Source organism: Notolepis coatsorum (assembly GCF_963971535.1).
Source record: "Notolepis coatsorum genome assembly, chromosome: 1".
NCBI lineage: Eukaryota > Metazoa > Chordata > Actinopteri > Aulopiformes > Paralepididae > Notolepis > Notolepis coatsorum.
In genome coordinates this window covers 198849344-198869133 of record NC_140165.1, presented here as the reverse complement: position 1 = coordinate 198869133, position 19790 = coordinate 198849344, and positions in this window count along the sequence as shown.

Here is a 19790-nt window from a genome sequence, read left to right as displayed (position 1 = left end):
TTTTGCTGACGTTCAGGGAGAGGCAGTTCTCCTGACACCACTGTGACAGGTTCTCTACCTCTTCCAGGTAGGCCCTTTCGTCGTTGGCAGAGATCAGGCCCACCACTACTGTGTCATCAGCAAATTTGATGATGGTGTTGTAGTTCCGCTGTGCTACGCAGTCATGTGTGTACAGGGAGTAGAGGAGGGGGCTCAGAACACAGCCCTGGGGGGCCCCTATGTTGAGCGTGATGGATGAGGAGGTGCAGTTGCCGGCTCTTACCACCTGGGGTCTGCCCGTCAGGAAGTCCAAGACCCACTGGCAGAGGTCATAGTTCAAGCCCAGGTCCCTGAGCTTGGCTATGAGTTTGGAGGGGACTATGGTATTGAATGCTGAGCTGTAGTCGATGAACAGCATTCTCACATAGTTCCCCTGCCTCTTGTCCAGGTGTGATGCTGCTGTGTGCAGCACATGGGCTATGGCGTCCTCCGTGGACCTGTTGGGGCGATATGCAAATTGCAGAGGGTCCAGGTTGATGGGGAGGGAGGAACAGATGTAGCCCTTCACTAGCTTCTCAAAGCACTTCATGGCTATGGAGGTGAGGGCTACAGGGCGGTAGTCGTTGAGGCAAGCGGGCGTAGATTTTTTGGGTACAGGGATGATGGTGGACTTCTTCAGACAAGTGGGGATGACAGCCTGTTCCAAGGACAGGTTGAAGATGTCAGTGAATACCGGGGCCAGTTGGTCGGCACAGACTTTTAGGACGCGGCCGGGGATGCCGTCCGGTCCTGCTGCCTTCCTGATATTCACTTTTTTAAAGATCCGTCTCACCTCATGCTCTGTTACCCTGAACACTGAGTCTCCATCAGCAGACCCCCCCCCCCCCCCCATTGCCGTGGTTTGTAGGCTGGTGTTGTTATTCACAGCCTCAAACCTCGCATAGAAGGAATTGAGATCATTTGCTAAGGAGATGTCACTGTTCAGTTTGAGGGGGGTGCCTTTGTAGTCTGTCATTGTTCTGAGGCCCTGCCACATGCCTCTAGAGTCAGCCTGTTCAAACTGAAGTTCAACTTTATCCCTGTAACGCCGTTTTGCCTCTATTACTGCTCTCCTGACGTTGTATCTTGCCATCTTGTGTTCTTCCATGTTGCCTGTCACCAGCCCGGTGTTGTATGCTGATGTGCGCACTTTCAGAGCCTCACGGACGGATTTGTCTACCCAGGGCTTTTGATTTGGGTAGATTTTAATTTTGGTGGAGGGGATTGTTTCTTCTACCAGAGTACAGACATAGTCAATTACCGTTTCGGTGTATTCGTTAATATTGGCTGTGTTATCACGGAATACACTCCAGTCTGTGCATTCAAGTGCAGCTTGGAGTGACTCCTCTGACGTCACGGCCCAACGCTTAACCTCTCACGAGACCACCGGCGTTCGCTTGAGACTTTGTTTGTACTTTGGCAAAAGAAAGATGGCGGCGTGATCGCTTTTACCGAATGGACTAAGAGCCTGTGACTTGTACCCATTCTTAAATTGCGAGTATACATGGTCTAATATGTTCTCGCCTCTGGTGGGACAGGTCACATGCTGATAGAAATTCGGCAACACCTTTTTAAGACGCGCGCTGTTGAAATCACCCAGAACCAAAATGGCAGCGTCAACATTAGCTGTCTGGAGTTTGTTTACCTCGTTGTGAAGTTTTGAAAGTGCGACCCCAGTGTTCACGTGTGGTGGAATGTACACTCCGATGAGGATGATGGATGTTAACTCTCTTGGGAGGAAGAAGGGTCGACATTTTATCGTGATAAACTCCAGGTCTGGGGAGCAGTGGTTAGACAGTTCCTTTGCGTTGCCTACATCGCACCACTCCTTGTTTATCATGAAGGCAATGCCGCCTCCTTTCTTCTTTAGTGACTCTTCTGCCGTCCGGTCCTTGCGGAGGACGAAGAAGTGGTCTGCCGGTTCTATTGCGTGATTCGGGACATCTGGACTCAGCCAAGTTTCTGTGAAACAGAGGACGTTACAATCCCGAATGTCCCTCTGGAATTGGATCCGTGCTCTGATGTCGTCCAGTTTATTCCCTATCGATTGCACATTGGCCAACAATATGCTGGGCAATGTGGTTCTGTGTCGTTTGGACCTCAGTCTGTTCCGGACTCCGGCTCTCTTCCCTCTTCGTCGTGGCGTCTCTTGGCTTTGGCCATGGCCACAACAAAGGATCTCCGCTGGCCATTGTTGTTGTTCGGCAATCCGATCCAGAAAGCAATCCAATCGGTAAGTTTTCTTTAATCCAATGTCAATGATTGACTGACGGTCATACACGTATAATGCACCAACAGTAGGTGCAAATAAAACTCTTAATACTATAAAAATTAACAAAAGAAAGCACAGTCTCGACGGAGCGATCAGAGAGGCAGCCGTTCGTTGCAGCGCCATGATCATGTTAGGTCGCGGAGCGAGCGTATTAGCAGGTAGCTGTGTTGTGCATTACGAGGGAACTAAACCCATATTGAGCTGGAATTAAACCACCTATACGAATACAACCTCTCCTCATTCTTCCTGACTTTACTGCATGACTGATCACTACAATACGTTCATTACCACCGATTGGACAAGTATTGTTATGCACCTGCTGAGAGAGAATGTTTTTTTCACGGAAGACGCAAACTGTTCTGTTCTCAACCATCATTTTCTTTGCACAATAAACCTTATAAACCACATCAGCTGCAGCCTGGACATTAAACTCTGTCAACATCCACAACTTGTTTTGTTACCCGAGTATAAAAACATCTAGTAGGTAGGGGTGCACCGATATGCAAATTTGCCGCCGATACCGATACCGATTGTTCAATTAACACAATCGGCCGATACCGATACCGATACCGATATTAGTGGCCCAAAAAAAATAAAAAATAAATATTTTTAATATTTTTTTTTTTATTTTTTTTTTTTTTTTTTTTTTTTTTTTAAACTACTGTATATGTGCACGCGCGCCCTTTTGATGGTGCGTGACATGAAAAGGCTAATGGCGGTGCTATGGTGTTATTTTACTAATAAATATAATCTGTTTCTGAGCATAATTCTCATTTTGTTCTTTCGTGTGGTGAAGTATTTTATTTGTTGCAATTTGAGTAAAATGACTGGAGTTACCAACATTTTCGTTAATAACTGCTGCTTATTGTTGATATAGCTGGTTAATTGTTGTGTGCTCGCTAAGGCGAGGATAATGTTTACTTGTATTGTATGACTCATGAGCATTATAAAATAAAACACATGGCATGGTGAATACAGGTGCAGCTCAATAAATTAGAATATCGTGGAAAAGTCAGTATATTTCACTGTATTATTGATGCAGTCATTTGTGCACTGCAAAAGGAGCCCTAACCAAGTGTACTGAGTGAACATACATGAACATACTTAGTTTTCAGAAGGCCGACATTTCTATAGTATATACAAAAGAAAAATACATCAATTTTATTTAATTTTTTTTTATTGATGAGTGATTTTGGGCTTTCATGAGCTGTAAGACATAATCATCCAAATTCAAACAAATGAAGGCTAGTTGAAATATTTCACTTTGTGTGTAATGAATCTAATCTACGAGAGTTTCGCTTTTTGAATTTAAATACTGAAATAAAATAACTTTTCCACGATATTCTAATTTATTGAGCTGCACCTGTAAATCCATAAACATATTTATTGATGTTTCCTTTTTTTGTAAGTAAGTAAAGAGGCCTATGTTCATATCGGTGAGCACAATTTGTAACACAAGACGTGTAGTAATATTTTATTTATTCATTGTATTATTATTATTTAATTTGTTGCCATGCCTAAAATAATAGCAGAATTCAGTGTTTCTCGTCAGGCGCAAAAAGGAACATCATCTCAGCTGTGAGTGTGCGCACGCTTCTCAAGGCCGCAAAAAGGAACTTTAAGGAAGTAAAGAACATAATCTTTCGTCAGAAAAATCAAGGCAGCTCTCTGAATGTAACGTTATTTATATTTCAACGAAAGAAAAGCGGGGGTGTCTGAAATATCTACGGTACCGTGCTGTTTTTCTTGTACACAAAACAAATACGAAGACAATGTCGGCTGTATGGGCTCATTTCACGGTGTCAGAAAGAGAAAACGGACGCTATGCTAATTGCAACAAATGCTCCGTTGATGTTTCAAGGGGAGGCACCTCAACCAGGGATTTTAATACATCAAATCTGATCAACCATTTAAAATCAAGGCACGTGGAAGATTACAATGAGTATATGAAAGCCACATCGGCACTGGCTACTACGCAAGTGCAACGCAAGTCCTCGACCTCGACTCAGTCTCTATTAACACACGCATTCGAGCGCAGCCAAAAGTTAGATAGGGACAGTGCCAAAGCTAAAGGTATCACTAAGAAGGTGATGGAGTTTATTGCACTAGATGACCAACCCTTCTCCGTTGTGGAAGACGTGGGGTTTCGGAGGCTGGTGGAGTACATTGAGCCCCGGTACACACTGCCAAGTCGGCGTTATTTCGCTGACGTCTGTCTACCCGACATCTACAATGTTGTGGCCACACACATTCACGAGCTACTGGCACTTGATGTGCACGCCATTAGCTTCACAACTGATATATGGAGTTCTGATGTCAGTCCCATGAGCATGCTTAGCCTCACCGCCCAATGGGTAGACAAAGATTTCAAATTGGTCAAAGTGGTGTTGCATTCGCAGGAGTTTACAGGGTCCCACACAGCAATAGCAATCTCCGCAGCATTCGATAAGATGTTTGCCACGTGGAAAATCGACAAATCACAGGTGCATGTTGTCGTGAGAGATAATGCCAAGAATATGTCTAAAGCGATGAAGGACAGTGGACTCACCAGTTTTGGGTGCATGGCACATACTCTCCAGCTGGCAGTCCACGAGGCAGTACTGAGTCAGAGGAGCATCGCGGATGTGGTCGCAATAGGCCGAAAAATAGTCGGTCACTTTAAGCATTCCCCACTCGCGTACTCACGCCTACATGCCCTGCAGAAGACAGGCCAGTTGGGTCCAATAAAACGGCTCCAGCAAGATGTTTCCACGCGCTGGAACAGTACTTTTTATATGCTGCAAAGCCTTCTAGAACAGAAGCGCACACTCGCTGCATATTCCGCAGATTATGACCTCCCCGCAACTATCAATGCGCACCAGTGGGGATTGGTTGAAAACGTCCTCACACTTCTCTCTCCGTTTGAACAACTGACAAGAGAAATTAGCGCATCTGAGGCGTCGGCTGCTGACGTCATTCCATCCGTGAGGGCCCTGAGACGCCTTCTGAGCAAGGACGTTGACACAGACCATGGTGTCAAAACCACAAAGACCACACTGCTAGAGGCTATAAATAAACGCTTCGATCAAATAGAGTTTGACCCCATCTACAGTATTGCAACCGCACTGGATCCTAGATATAAGGACCGCTACTTTGATGGGGATGCAAAACGACGTGTATTAGTAGACCTAATTCATGCAATGCCTGGTGATGACGAAGCGCATAATGCAGAGGCAGCTAGTGGCCCACAGCAGAAAAGGGCACGGACGGACGAGGCACGGTCCACTCTGCACGACATGTTCGATGAGATTTTGGAGGAGAGTGGGCCAGAAAGGCCACGCTCAAGCGCATCGCAGCAACTGGATGGGTATCTTGCAGAGGTCTCCATTCCCAGAAATGAGAGTGCACTTGAATATTGGAGCAATAATCACGGTCGTTTCCCTGTACTGGCACAGATGGCACGCAGATACCTATCTGCCCCATGCACCAGCGTGGACAGCGAGCGGCTGTTCAGTGCTGCGTCTCATGTTATAGATGAGAAGAGAAACAGACTGAGCTGCGACAAAGCAGAGATGCTTCTATTTATCAAGAAAAACATGCCGCTTTTTCTTAAGAATCGGAAGTAGGCTAAAACAATGTGCGAAGCCGCTCTAAACATCGCTCACTTTAATGTTCCTTTTACAATGTGACGTGTTCTATTCATTTCTCAGTTATTGAATACAAGTGTATTCTACAACCTTTTTTTCTTTTTTACAATGTTAAATATATTGGCTATATATTTATATATCTGTGCTGTGCTTGATTGAGAAGTTTGTTACCGAATATAATGTTCGAATCAGCACTAGGCCTGTTGCGTTATTGAGCGCCGATTCTCGCGTTAGAGAATATTCATTCTTGGTATGGAATGCCATACATATATTTCTTGATGTTTCCTTTCCTTTTTTAAGTAAGTAAAGAGGCCAGTAAGTAAAGAGGCATATGTTCTCAGTGAGCATAATTTGGTGTAACACAAAAAGAGACGTGTATTATTATTTATTTAATATTTTATTTATTCATTTTATTATTATTTTATTTGTTGACATGCCTAAAAGTCAAGCATAGGGCTAAAACGTTCTTAAAAACAATAATATATTGTTTTGTTATATGAAAGAATGTTATAATAAAAGGAAAGCTTTTCTATACATGATTTGTCTGATTGATTGTTTGAAAACTTTATTAACAGATTGCAGAATGGGTACAATACAGTACAGCTTAATACAACTGCTAAGACTATAAGACTGGAGGATGAAGACCAGCCAAATACTTTCAGCTTGTTTACATAAGGGTCCTCCATTTTCAATTCATCAAAACATTTAGAGCAGCGGTTCCCTAACTTTTTTTTTTAATATACTCACTGGCTTTCATAACCTTACAGACTAACTTCTTGTCTTGCTCAAGACTTGTTTATGACTTGAGTTTTAATAAGCGAGAGCACCTCTCTCAACCAGAGCTCAGCCTCTCAGCCAATGCAATAGAACCATTTTGATTGACAGTCGATTCGGCCAATTACGCCCCCAACGCTAGCACCCACCTCCTGCTGTTCTTACCACCAATCGGCAAGCGTTTGATCTGCTTGCGAGAGGTAAACAAGCTGCTGCCCGCCGACCAGCGCTCGACAGAATGACCAAACGAGAGACAATGATTTTATTTACTGCAACAAATGTTATAATAAAACAAAGCCTTTCTATACATTTGTCTCATTGAAAACTTTATTAACAGATTGCAGAATGGGTAGTTTGGTACGGAATGAGCAACGGAATGGAACAGAGCTATGAACGGACTCGGAGTAATGCCTTGCTGCTATGGGTAATAATAATATGCTGATGTTATTGTCCGTGTAACACTATATAACGTTCGTTAATGCCACAAAACGAATGCCTTGTTAATCATAAGTAGTAACTGATGCAGTAGCTTGTGTGTGTGTGTGGGGGACCGCGGGCGTTGTGCAGGTAGGTCGCGACTCGCGAGTGAACTTTTTTTTTTTTGCCTTTTGACGCTACACAAATTGGTTATTTATCGGCGACTGCTATCGGCACATTTGAGCTTATCGGCCGATAGGCCGATAGGTGTCAACAAGGCACTTATCTGCCGATACCGATACCCGACCGATATATCGGTGCACCCCTACTAGTAGGTGCATTGTGGCGCATTGTTCATTTATTAGTTAATGACAAGCGGCCACTATAGCTTCTCCAACTAATGTTATTTATTTAAATTGTTCCTGTTAATAATAATGAACATAAGTAGCATGGTAATAATACATAGGTTATTGATCAATGAATGTATTGATAAATTAATGGTGTACCAATGATACACCAGTAGAAGTTCTGTACTACTTCTACTGTAGAAGTCATGTTATTTCCTCATTGTCCTTGCTGTGTCGCCTGCTGTCGCCTCAAAAAATAGGATTGAGGCGATTTTTAGCGAGGCGACAGAAATAGCTGCGCGACCGTCGCTTCAAATCTCCTGCCGTGTGGGTTCTCTCATTCATAACAATGGATGCGATAAGATTCTGTCGGTCGGCTTGCAAAAAAAGTCGGTCGCCTGGCAAAAATCGCCCGCCGTGTGTGCAGCACTTAAAGCTCGCCCTGATCTCATTCAGGACATAATATTAGTTTTATATAGGATTGAGAAGGCAGGCTGTTCAGTGGAGTTTTGCTGGGTTCCGGGGGATGCTGGGATTGAGGGAAATGAGACAGCTGATTTCCTTGACAAACAGAGCCTGGGAAGGGAAGAAGATATAAGCATTTCAATGGGAAGAGTTGAACTCAGAGAGAAGATTAAGAAAGGAGTTGAGGCTGAGTGACAGGCTGAGTGGGAAAAGGGGACCAAGGTGAGGCACTATTTCTCTCTGCAGCCTTGGGTCAAAATAAACATGGCTGGATATGGGTCTAGGAGCGATAGGGTCAATATGTGTAGATTGAGGCTGGGACATTGTGGGTTGAACAGTACCTTAACACATCCACCGCCATAAACGGCTTACGACGGGTTTGCTGATCATGTGAATTCCGCCAATCCACGGCTTACGACGTTATTGAGATCATATTTCATTCTTTCGCCATGGTATTCATAATTCCCTCACCCAGCCTCGGCTGAGACAGTGGGACTCGGCACAACCTCATGGTACCAAAGCACCTCAAAGGCACTAAAAACCAAATTACAAACATCTCAAAACAAACTAGTCAGACTACTGCTTGACCTGACTCCTAGAACCCACCTCACCCCTGCCCACTTTGACAACCTAGGATGGCTTAGAGTAGACGACAGAGTACAGCAACGGGCCTGGTCTACAAGATACACTACACGACTAAGGTACCCATGTACATGTCAAAATACTTCCCAAAGGTCAGTGAATACCACGATCACAACACCAGAGGGAGCTCCACAAATCATGTTAAACCCAGATTCGGCTCAAACAAGGGACTAAACACGTTTCGCAATTATGCCACATCAATGTGGAACGCCCTACCCAAAGCTGTAAAGGAATGTGAATCACTACCCACTTTCAAAAACACTCTCAAAGAACACCTACGGGAGACTGCAATTCGAAACTGGCCCCTACAAATGTCCTAACCCAGTTGTACAGTAAATGACCAAGTATGGCTTTGTCAGTATTCCAATGTACAGTGTACAGTGCCCCCCCCCCCACCTCCAATGTACAGCCCCACCCACCCACCCAACCCCACCCCACCTACCCAACCTCCTCCAATGTACAGTTTCTACGTCAAATGTATATACACTTTTTTTCTGGACACTTTTTGTGTCACAAACCTGTACTGTATTTGCAAATCTGGTATGTCATAAATGTATAGATGTAGCAGTACTGTCTATCTGTATGTCGTGTGTGTCATATGATGAATTGAAAATGGGGGACTGGAAATGGATCTCTGGTGATCTCGGTGCATCTGGCAGTCACATATTGTTGCGGGACTCTAGACACACATCCGTGTATATGGATCGCTGCCATAACTCAATAATCGATATGATTTGGGCGTTTATTGCGCCATACAAACCGGAAATGGATCTAGTCAATCGAGGTCAAATAAGTGGGATCTTTTTCCTCCAGTCTCATCGGCGAACGGTAAGAGGACAGTAACGTTACTTTCAGCTTGATGGTTTATTCTTTTCAATGCAAACAGCTCTGATCAATATATCACCCATACTACATAAAGCATTTACTGACGATCACTAGGGATGGGTACTATCGTAAACGGAATAAGGGTTTTACCTTAAAAAACTATCTCATCTACTCTGCGTTGTGTTCTAAATTTCACCTTAAAACCTATTTACTGATAAAGACCAACACGGTCTTGGAGAACGGCAGCGGCAGGAGAATGAAGAGGATTCTTTTTCTCAGATCTGTTTTATTTCAAAGTCAAGAAGTACAAGAAATTCTCTGAGTCTTAATGAATATACCATGCAATAATATTAATGAATTAACACTAGACTAAGAGAGTAGATTAAAGAATAATAATCTTCAATGGAGCCTTAGTGGCGGAGCGTCGTTGAGTTGTTGATTTTCTTTGTTTCAAAATGCTTCTTCTTCGTCTGTTTCCCGCTTGCCGTCCTCTTCCAGGGGGGGTGGTGTGTGTCTTCTGTGTCGTGTGTTTTCCACACACCCCTTTTATCAATGAGCTGAAACCTCTCAGCGTGAGGTCATCAGTGACATCACACATTTGGTCTCATCCAATCACCAGCATTCATAGTTCAAATCTCAAAGGAGGTTGGACTGAGCCCAACTGTTTCATTTTCATTGTTTCAAATCAAATGGATATTTACTAGTAAGAAATAGACTTAATACTTTTGGTATTAAGTCTCAAAACATTCATGGCTGAATGCTGCTTAATTCCCTGAACACATACATTCTATTTTGGTCTCAGATGAGAATCACTGTTTGTCTCATCAGGCCTAGTGTTATAGCATTTTAATCATTCCTTTTAGCTTAAGTTAAATAGCTACTAACAGTTTATACTTAGTTATCATTTAAAAGATGTCTAACTTGATTCAACCCAAGGCTTAATTGTTTACTTCAATTATTCTTCTCTTATATATAACATTGTTTCATATCCTTATGCTCAGATTACAAGTACAATATACCAGGAAATGTCTGCAGTTTGTTTCACATTAATGTAAGTATTTTAACACCATTTGAAAGTATATAGTTTCTGCTGTAATCCTGTAACTAGACCCTCCTAGTTACAGCTGCTTGAAGGAGACATGTTCTTTTGTCGCTCTCAGTGGATAACAGAAGAATGTGACTTCTCCCCCCACTGTCCCAACTGCTGACAACACTTGTATGTAAATCCACCTCTGTTGTGAGCACAATGTCAATCAATCTCTGTAAACACACACACAATCTATGAACTATGTCACTCTAGTTCTTACCAGTATATTTGATTTCCAACTGTTACACTTTGACTGTTTCTAAAAGACTAGACACATGATTCATTCATTTTGCACATGACTTAATGATTATTACTGAGTTACTGAACCTAGAAACAAACTTATTTTTCTCTTATCTTGCAAACACAGGTTCTAGGCAGGATGTAGCTTTGAGGGGTTTTACTCTCTAGTGATCTTTTATGACTTGCAGAGGACAGCTGTCTCTGACCCTCTGTACTTAAACCTTTCTTCCTAGGGACATTTCCAGTACATTTTAGGAGCTATATTTATCAAATGATACGACAGTACCTTTCATATTTGAACCGATACGGTACCGGTACCGGTACCTGTGAATCGATACTGGTACCCAATGGTACCTTTTTTCGGTACTTTAGTCTCAAAAAAAATTATTTACCTACCTCAGTCGTGAAAAAAAATTGCCAAACTTCAAATAACTACAATTTCGACAGTTTTCGGCTTGCCATTGCTCCGACTGCTTTGTTGTTGAATCAAGTCAAATCCTAGGTAAGAATATATTGTGCGTGTGAACGTTGACATGAAAAAAAAAAAAAGCAAAAAAAAAAAAAAAAAAAAATGTTTTATTTTTATTTTTTCGGTATCTCACTTGAATCAATACTCGGTTGTACCGATGTGTTTCGGTTCGGTACCTCAAAAGTACAGAATTCGGTACCCATCCCTAACGATCACAGAATTATAAACGACCCCCCCCCCCTTTCATCCGCGCATGATGAGTCATAACGTTTAGGATCGTATTCAGTTGGATTTTTTTATATAGCGTGTATCGCGAACAAACTGAAATCGATAATCTATATTATGCGTTTAGGCCTATAACTAGCGTTCTAGGAATTACTGCAGAAAACGATAAAAACATACTTATATTCTAGACGGTATTTTAGTATGAATATATGAATGAAAAAGTATAACGTTCCTACATCCTGAACGATAGATAATCGATGTTGAATGGGCCATAGTAATGTCAATTTAGCAATACAATTAAAAAAGTTCTAGCCCTGCAAAGAAGGTGAACATCTCCATAGGCTTAGACTGGTGGCAGTGATCATACATTGATGGATATAAGCATGGCAGTTAATGTGTTAAGCATTGTGGGAAAACATCCAGATGGGCGGTGTGAATGTGGAGAGCCTGAAACTGTCAAGCATGTTTTCCTAGAATGTGACAGGTATAGGAAAGAAAGGGAAATCTTTTATAAAAGGTTATCAGAATTGGGAGTTTCTTCTTTCTCTCTAAAATCTTTCTTTGGCCTGAATAATGAGAACCACCAGCTGATCACAGAGGCAGTGCTGACATTTATGCACGAGGCAGAGTTGTACCAGAGGATATAATGTTATTTTATTTATTATTATTATTATTATTTAAAAGAAAATGTGTAGGCCTATGCGTATTTTAGTTTTTCTCAATTGTGGGCGTAGTATAGAACTGAGGAGGGCAGTAATACGCCATGTTGCGTTTACACTGCCGGAAAAAATAAAGAAGACGAAGAAGAAGACTTGCGGGTTGTGCCATTGTACTCAGTAGGGATATCCTCTTTCATTGGTCTATGTTGACCACGCCCCCATGGTTCGGCCCCTCCCCCTTCAGGGGATTAACCATTGATCCTTAGGCCGAACCCCCTTTTTGTATCTTTTGAACCATTTGTCGTAGAGACTTGCGGGTTGTGCCATTGTACTCAGTAGGGATATCCTCTTTCATTGGTCTATTTTGGCCACGCCCCCATGGTTAGACTCCTCCCCTTTTGTGTATTTTTTAACCGTTTGTCGTAGAGACTTGCGGGTTGTGCCATTGTACTCAGTAGGGATATCCTCTTCCATTGGTCTATGTTGACCACAGGATTTGAATCAATTAAGGCTTGCAGGTGTACTGAGTTGATTGACACCTGCATGTGTGCATGTGCATGACACTTAAGGGAGGTGTCAATCAACTCAGTACTGACTTCTACATTCATTGGTGGATGTTAGCCATGACCTCTATACAATGGGTTTAACCCTTTAACTATACCACTTACATTAGACACCCTAGCAACCACCTATAACACCCTAGCAACCACCTAGAAACACCCTAGCAACCAGCTATAACACCCTAGCAACCACCTAGAAACACCCTAGCAACCAGCTATAACACCCTAGCAACCACCTATAACACCCTAGCAACCGCCTAGAAATACCCTAGCAACCACCTATAACACCCTAGCAACCACCTAGAAACACCCTAGCAACCAGCTATAACACCCTAGCAACCACCTATAACACCCTAGCAACCACCTAGAAACACCCTAGCAACCACCTATAACACCCTAGCAACCACCTAGAAACACCCTAGCAACCACCTATAACACCCTATCAACCACCTAGTAACACCCTAGCAACCACCTATAACACCCTAGCAACCACCTAGAAATACCCTAGCAACCACCTATAACACCCTATCAACCACCTAGTAACACCCTAGCAACCACCTATAACACCCTAGCAACCACCTAGAAACACCCTAGCAACCACCTATAACACCCTAGCAACTACCTAGAAACACCCTAGCAACCAGCTATATCACCCTAGCAACCACCTATAACACCCTAGCCACCGCCTAGAAACACCCTAGCAACCACATATAACACCCTAGCAACCACCTATTATGACATCATACTGTGACATCACAAATGTTCTAGAATGTTCTATTATGACATCACACCGTGACATCACAAATGTTCTAGAATGGTCTATTATGACATCACACCGTCACAACGGAACATGTTTCAGTTCCATTTGAATAATATAAATAATATGTATGGTAAGGCTGTCCCTGAAGCCTGATTCAAACTTCGTCAGGGTTTTTCGAATGGACGTTCGAACCTTCGTTTTTAATAAAAATAAAAAAATATATATATTTTTTTTATATCCTCAAACTAAATCCGCAATTTGAATAAAGTGAGTAATCTGATTAAACAGACATTCGAACCTTCGTTTTTAATTAAGCCAAATAATATTGTGACAAAATAAAAATGCACACTAAATAAAAATACACATTTCAAGTTTAAACATACAGCTAGCTACTATTCCATGGGCTAGATTTATTTTCACAACCTGTTTTGTTAATGCGCCCCGGAACCGGAAGTAGTCCAGCGAGGTGTCGTTTTGTTTACATGCACCAGTCACATTATGTTACCTTAGCTAGCAAGCAAGGCAAGCTATAAACGGGGGACAGTTTAACGTGACTGAGTGATCTAGTGAGCTAGAATCAGAATATTCGACCCATAAATAGCTAATGTCAAATATAAATAACTTGACGGTCATACCAAACCATTTGTTTTTACACAAACTAACGTTACCTAGTTAGCCAGCTAGCACCGCCCAGTGATGACCGGTGTTTATTTCAGTCACGTAGCTCATTCACCATTGCTGTGCTGTCAAATATTAAATAATTTTTATTACGAAAGTTTAGGGAGGTTAATTTGATTAAGATATGTGTCTATTTTGTTTTGATCGAAGGTCGTTTCTGATTTCATTGCTGTTGCGTTTTCTTTTGCACTGTATTAACTACTGAGTTTATCTTCTAATCATTTCAAATAAATTGATGTTGCACTGCTGGTGACAAAAACATATCACTTCCCTTGTGATTTTCCCAGGAATGTCCTACCAAACACCAGTGTTTAGCACAGATTTTTCTGGCTTCTTTGATACCGCCCCAAAAAAGGCCTGTGCTACCACCGTCCCCTTGCTACTTTTGTCCCCGCTCTCCCCTACATGCCTATGATATCAACATGACCTCCACATTTTAAAACACCCCTTTCACACTGGTGACCGTTGTCCTGCGAAGCCGTCACTTATCTCTCATATCCATCACACACCCCTATCCTGTAATACACTGCAGTCCATGAATACTAACATTGACCTTCAAACCTTTATTTACACTCGAAAGGCAATTGAGATTTCCCTCATTTACAGTCACATCGAGTTTACGCACAGAAATAAGCAATCATAAATAAAGCATATAAAATCATACAGCATATAAAAACGCAACGAGACGTGGATAGACAAAAGCAAGGGATAACAAAACAATTGAAAGGTGGACAAATGCATTGACAAATGCATTGACAAATGTCGGAGATCAAGGTCTTAGACTATCCATCCATTCCAATAATGATCAATTTAAGGAGGTAGTAAGGGCCTTAAAATGAATAAATACCAGTGGTTGTTGTGCCAACTAACCTCATAAAGGACACAGTGATTATCACGTATCTATCACCATTCACCAGTGATGAATCTGAGGGCAGAGTGATATACAGAGTCCAAGGATTTAAGAGTTGAGGCCACAGCATGCCTATAGATGACATCACCATAGTCTGCATCTAATGAATGAATGAAAACTTTATTTAACAGATTGCAGAATGGGTACAATACAGTACGGCTCAATACACACAATTGTTAAGGGGATGCAGACCAGAGAAAGACGTTTGTCTTGTTTACATCAGGGTCCCCCATTTTCAATTCATAGTGACATTTATGACATACACAACATAATATGACGACATGACATTTATGGCATAGGGACATACATGACATACAGTACTGTTACCCATAGACAGAGTATATATATATATATATATATATATATATATATATATATATATATATGATGGGGAGGGGACTGTACATTAGGAGGGGGTGGGTGGGTGGGAGAGAAGCATACATACGGTGGGGAGTATACGGTGGGGAGACTACATTAGGAGGGGATGGGTGGATGGGAGAGAAATATACATACGGTGGGGAGAGATTGAATATATACATACGGTGGGGAGGAGACTGACTATTAGGAGGGGGTGGGGGGGTTTGGACATTTACGGTGGCCAGTTTCGAATTGCAGCCTCCCTAAGGTGCTCTTTAAGAGCGGTTTTGAATGTGGGTAGGGATTCACATTCCTTTACAGCTTTGGGTAGGGCGTTCCACATTGATGTGGCATAATTGCGAAACGTGTTTAGTCCCTTGTTTGAGCCGAATCTGGGTTTAACATGATTTGTTGAGCTTCCTCTGGTGTTGTGGTTGTGGTATTCACTGACCTTTGAGAAGTATTTTGACATGTACATGGGTACCTTAGTCGTATAGTGTATCTTGTAGACCAGGCCCATTGCAAGTTGCTGTACTCTGTCGTCTACTCTAAGCCATCCTAGGTAGTCAAAGTGGGCAGGGGTGAGGTGGGTTCTAGGGGTAAGGTCAAGTAGAAGTCTGACCAGTTTGTTTTATGATGTTTGTAATCTTGTTTTTAGCGCCTTTGGGGTGCTTTGGTACCATGAGGTGCAAGCATAGTCGTAGTACCCTTGAATGAGTGCTCCTGCCAGAGTCTTCAGGGTATTCTTGTTTACCAGAGAGGAGATACGATACAAGAATCTAGTTCGTTGGTTGACTTTTTTTATTACCTTGGGTGCCATTTTGTCACAAGAAATATTCCAGGACTTTCACTAAGCAGGGTAACTTGGAGATCAGATGGTAATTATTTAAATCATCCCTAACACCACCTTTAGGCAATAGGATCACATGGGCAAATTTAGGTAGGTTACTGTATCTGTAGTGTATCGGTATGTTACTGTATGGGTAGAGCCTCCGTATGATGTTATCTCTCGATCCTCTGCGTTGTTTGTTGTGGTTCATAGAGGCAGTCGTTCGGTGGAATTCTCACTCCCTCACAAACTCCTCACGTGTTTGATTATTTTCCGTTTCTCAGCACTAGGGCAACCACTAGAGGGGATTGCGAAGTGCCCGGCCGGCAAACCGCCTTCGGTAAAAACATCTTCTCAGTTCAGGGCTGTTTAATCTGGAATGATCGGTGACGTTTGGGCTTTTGCTCTCACCTAGCAGCGGGAGTCCTGGTGTTACCCTGGAGTATTTCACCCTTTTTTCCTTTCTCCTAATTCTCTTGATTGCTCTGATTAGCGCCTGCTGTGTGGTTTGATGTCCTTCATAATGTTCTCCTGTGTGCTTTCTCTTTGTCAGTCGATCACTGAATGGTACCGTGAGTACACCTGTCAGCAGAAGCAGTATCGCTCCTGTCTTGGAGGATACGTTCTCGCTGTGATTATCGTGTTTACATTATTGCCTTTAAGTTTATGTATTTTGATGTGCGCGTCTGCAGCATTACCAAGTGCCACGTTTTACTCAGTTTTTGGAGACTACTGTCTCATTTATTTTACCCTGTTTACAGTCTTATTTTCGTGTTTAGTCTTTTGCAGTTTGTTTTGTATAACCTTTTCTTTCCTTATTATACCGGGTTGTGGAGACTGCGCGTCTCACCCGTATCATATCGCTACGTGCCTGCCTATGCCAGGGGCGTATCTGGACCCAGCACTTCAATTTGCCCGGTTTTGGCCGGTTTGTGGGCGAAAATTGGTGGATTTTGTAACTATTTTTTTTAAACTTTATTTCGGTTTTAGGGTTAGGTTAGGGTTATGTTATTTAATTATTTGGGGGAGCCAGCCCCCCAAACTCCTGAAATGCATAGAAATCTATGAAATAAATAAAACAATCTGACATTTATATTAAAAAGAGCTAGCCCCCCAAACCCCTAAATACATAGAAATCTATGCATTTTGGAACAGTTACTATATATATAGTCAAGAAAGCATTTAGTCATACTTAAAGTTTAAAGTGCTTTACTTGCATTGAATATTGCATTGAACATTGAACATTGAGGAGACATCATTAGAAAGCACAATGTATGTTTCCATAGTTACGCAGATTACACACAATTGTACATCTCCGCTGAACCAAATTATCACACAGCTATAAACTCCATTTCCGCCTGTCTCTTAGCAATAAACAAATGGATGACGAACAACTTCCTAAAATTAAATGAACTGAAATCCTGAAATCCTACTAGTCGGTCCTATAACAAAAAGAGAAATGTTACAGAGCAATATGGGGCAACTTACTCCTTGGATCAAACCCAAAGTTACAAGTAAATAACCTACACTGGCTTCCGGTAACATTTAGAATTGATTTCAAGGTCCTCCTCCTTATATACAAAGTATAAACATTGCGATCATCTACTATTGAAGGTTCCAAGCCACAGTCTAAAGAAAATCGGGGATGCAGCCTTTGCTAACTATGCACCAAAGTTATGGAACACACTACCTATGGACATTAGGGAAGAAATAAGCTAAAAACGTACCTCTTCACCATAGCCTTCTAATACACCCCGCTGTTGATTGTACTGTAGCACTATTTTACTCTGGCCATTCTATTGCATAATTTTACTATCTATTCTACTATTCTATTATTGCACTGTATTATTGGTGTGCAAACCAGTCAACTTACAAAAAAGAGCCTGTTGGAGGATTTCAACAAGATAAATGCGACAACATTGCAAAATATTTCACTATAATATTTCAAAGTGAAGTAAAAAAATATCATTTGATCATGTTAAAAAAGGGGAAATAAAAAACATTTGTAAAAAATTTTGAATCACTGGGGCACAGATGATCATCAGTAGGGCACGTGCCCTACTGATAGTGGTCTAGATACGCCGATGGCCTATGCTCAGTTGTTTTCACAAATAAAGAAACACTGTTTATAGTGAAAGAGCAACCATCGTTTCTGCATCTCCTTTCTACTCTGCACATGGGTCCAGCACACCTACCCCAACTATAACAGATCGACTGATCAAGATGGACCCAGCAGACCAGCTCCGATCGGCGCTGGCGGCACAGAGGGCGTTGATTGACGAGCAAGACCGCAACTAACAGCAAGTGGGGGTCGAGCTTCGACGTCTGGGAGCTCTCTTCGCCGACCTCCAGGGAGCCAATCAGGCTTTGAATGTTGAATGTAGGTGGAAATGATGGAATAGATTTACCAACAAAAAAAGGTGTTTAACCTGCTCATACCTTATTAAAAGCGAAAGTATAGACGCAGCACGGATAACTTGTGCTTCCATTCAAACAGACGGCAACACATGTGACGTCAAGTCTCACTCGCGTGAGACTTCCTCTCTAGATACTCTTCAATACCTGGCCAGGGTACTCCTGGGTCCTAGTGCCCCCCGATGTTACACTATATGTCATGCACATGTATTTTATATGTTAATAAAATTGCATTTATCTTTAGTCCTAATTCTGTCACTGTTTGATGTCACAAAGAAGGGTGTATCCGAAAGCTGCCTACATTTGTAACATGTGATGAAAAAGTAAACAAATATATAACTGTATTACACTTGTTAATGATGAATAGGCTTCACTTTAGATTGGCCCCCACGATAGCATCTGCAAATGATTTATAAATGTTTTATGAATGTCTTAACAAATCATTTGTTGAACATGAAAAATAAATGGATACACTATAGTAGTTTTTTCATATCCATTTTTCAAAGCATCTACAAATGTGTTACTACACAATAAACAACATTATTTAATGATGAACAAATCAAGTACAAACAATGTTGATAATGAGTTATAAATAATGTAGAACTAATCTGTAAATGTTATACAAATATAGTTATAAATGATTTAATAATAATTTATGAATGTATCTAAATGGTTTGTTCATGATTAGTTCATTATCCACTAATGCGTTATAAATACTTTGTAAATGGTATACAAATATAGTTATAAATGATTTAATAATCATTTATGAATGTATATAAATGGTTTGTTCATTAGTTCATTATCTACAAATACCTTATAAATGTATTATAACAGGGTGTTATTATAAAGTGCTACCGACTTTTTTCCATTTGATGAAATGGTGCAGCGATAAATACATTGTATTAAAATTCAGATTCAGACAACTTTATTGATCCAGCATGGGGCAATTCATATTTGCAGATTCATACGCAACAAGCAACAAAGACAAACAAACAACAAAACAAAACATCTCAACGACAGCACGGCAAAAAAAAGAGAAACACTCCATGTGATACACAATCCAGCAAAGTAAAAGTAAAAACAGACAACCAAGTGCAAAAGGCTACTTAAAATGACTACTGTCTGTGTTTAAAAGTCTGATAGCCGAGGGGACAAAAGATTTGGCGTAGCGGTTGATCCTACTTGATGGGACGTCATAACGGCGGCCAGAAGGCA